We start from the raw sequence: 2,867 nt of genomic DNA, 5'->3' as shown, positions 1-2,867 counted from the left end.
TACATAACGCGATACACACATCTCCCAGAAATCCTGTATAATTCAACCAATCCGCTGACGACTTCGAAACTCCTGAAGTGTTTCCACTTTTGTGTGCCATATGCATTAGACGTTTAGCCAACGTTCCGTAGGCGTGACGTCTAAAGGCTGAGACTACATTGGCCCAGTCCATCCAGTGTTCCCTCTTTGGATACCTGCTGCTTCTGTGCCTGAAACGGTTTTTGATGGCAAACTACAGAAAGAAAAGGCTTTATTAGATTTAATGCAATAATTAAAAGAATATAGGAATTATAGGGATAGTTCACACAAAAATGAAAATTCATGAATTAAAGAGTTAGTTCACCCCAAAATGAATTGAACCTATTTTATTTCAGCAAGTTGCCAAAGCAACATTTCTAATTTTTGTTAACTAAATCTAAATAAATTAAAACTAATAAATAAAAAAGTAATAAAAAAACTATACAGACATATTAAACTAAATTACTAAACTCTAACTAAAATTTAAATGAAAACAGAAAACATAAAAATACAATCTAGTTCAAAATATATACAAAAACTATAATAGTATATCAATGACACTAAAATAATACACCAGATTTGATAACAAGTGTCAATGACAGTGTGATTTGACAGCTATAGTAGAGGAACTTTTGTGTTCCTCACACAGAGGTATCATATCACTTCCAATATACAGCAAAGCACAAATCATACAGGCTGTTTCATAATATTTTTATAGTTCTATTTAGTCTCAACGGCACTAAGTCACCTCTGGAAAAGAGCAGCATGAACAATCTGCAAAATATCTCTTTTTATGTTCCACAGAAGAAAGAATCCATCCTTTAAACAGGATCTTTGGTTATTGAGTAATGCCGACTCAACCCCTATGCATTTACACACGGACCACATAATGTTTCCTTCTGGATCTGTTTTGACATACATGCCACTGCCAGCGATGAACACCACTGTAACACACAATACACATCCCAATCACATACACAGATCAGTGTGTGTGCGTACAGTTTGTGCAGAACTTAGTCTTACCCAGAGATACGACCATGAGAGGGGCTGGGACCCCAAAAGTCAGAGGATAACACTGCTGCTGAGTGTGGATGCCACACTCTTGAGCTGCACACATGGAGGAGAGCCGTTAGTCATGGAGGGAGTCGAGCAAAAGTATAATGGAAATGTGTGTGGTTATGCATGTACCTCTGAGAACAGGTGTAATGAGTGTGGAAAGAAGACTCCCTGCATTAATGCACAAATAAAACACTGAGAAAAACGTGTTGAGTTGGCGACTCTGTAAAGATCAACACATCACAACAAACCATTAGACAGAAAGGCTAAGAAGATGCCGTAAGCGAATGGAGAGGTTAGGAAGTATCGTACCTGATGTTCCTGAAACTGATCGCCACCAAATGCAGCAACACACGGTTTAATACCCCCAGTGCCCAGAGCAATGAGGATCAAACCCAGCATGGACAGAGCACTGAAAGAGAAACACACTTTATAGATTCAGTTCTATCAGGGCTGTTTAGTGTAGTTCCATTAAAACTGTACAAAAAGATTTCAATTACGACAACTCCCGAAATAGATTTTAACAGCATTTTATTGATACGAAAGGAAGATTAGTCTTGGCGGAGTAGATCTGCTATGCTTCTGCTGCTGGCATGAGCAAATATTTTTACTGAGATTTACAGAACACATGCTACTGCTGCGGCACGGCAAAGTAGGAAGAACTGTAATTGATCTAGACAGGTGGTGCTGGGGAGGAGGAGGGATAAAGAAAACTCTAATGGTGCACAGTACTGACATGGATTAGGAAATAAAAAAGGTTGCATAGATAGAAGAGATAGTGTTGCCACTCAGCTTCTCAGAAGAGTTTCATCACTGAACTGTGCGTGCATTTACTTTAACATGAATAAAAATCAATTTATTGTTTTGTTAAAAAGCGATTTCTTTGTGAAAATTCTGAAATATATTTTTTCTCCTGAAAGCTTACTGGTGTGTCACAATATTTCGGTCTAAAAAGTATATTTTTTAAAAACTGTACACTTATTTTGACGTGTTGATTAACATACTACAGCACATGGTTATATTTTTACTTGTGTTATTTGATACTGTATTTAAAGTTAATTTAATTTAAATGTATTAAATTGCAAATTCATCATTACAAATGTCAAATTACAAATATTTTTTTAAATACATGACATACAAGTTTCAATAGAAATGGGATTAATGTTTATCTTAGTTTACTGAAAATGTGGAAACCACAACAGTGTAGTTTCAACAAGGGCAACAGTGTGGTTGTCATTTACAAACATTTCAAAAACTGGTCATATACTGTATGTTTTTGTGAGATGGGATGTTGTAGCATTAGAGTATGAAAACAGCTCTTTTCACACATTTATCCACACCGATTCAATTACAGTGCTTTAAGAGTAGTTTATTCATATGATTCATTTTCTGATTTTCAAAAACTTTTTGCTGCAAAACAAATGATGTACTGATGTGATTCACCTTAGAGCTGGTTGGTTTGCTTCATGGTAAATTCTGTTATTAATCATGTTCTCTGTGAGTGAGGAACAGAGGTGCATGGTGTGATGATTGACTCACATGTGGAAGGTGAAGTTATCCGGTGTGCCGTCTCTGTTTGCATCTGTGAGGTCATGAATAGTGCTGACGGCCATGGTGACCTGGCCGATGGCTTACACTATGGACAGGTATATGATTGTTCTGAAAACTCACAAACATGCTCACAGATCAGAGACAGTCTTCAGAAACTGCTTTCACTCTCAAAGTGTTGGATGCAGGGCCGTTTCTAGCCAATTTGACGCCCTAGGCGAAATCCCTATATATATATATATATA

At 36.9% G+C, this 2,867-nt stretch overlaps 1 pseudogene; it reads right to left on the bottom strand.

Moving 5' to 3' along the window:
• LOC107670307 (solute carrier family 15 member 1-like) overlaps window positions 1–2,702 on the bottom strand; it is a 12,187-nt pseudogene extending 9,485 nt beyond the window's left edge.
• Window positions 2,703–2,867: the final 165 nt, after the last annotated feature.

This window comes from Sinocyclocheilus anshuiensis, unplaced genomic scaffold (assembly GCF_001515605.1).
Source record: "Sinocyclocheilus anshuiensis isolate Anshui unplaced genomic scaffold, SAMN03320099.WGS_v1.1 scaffold732, whole genome shotgun sequence".
In the NCBI taxonomy this organism is placed as follows: Eukaryota; Metazoa; Chordata; class Actinopteri; order Cypriniformes; family Cyprinidae; genus Sinocyclocheilus; species Sinocyclocheilus anshuiensis.
Note: the sequence above shows the minus strand (reverse complement) of the source record. Positions and strands in the feature narration are given on the sequence as shown.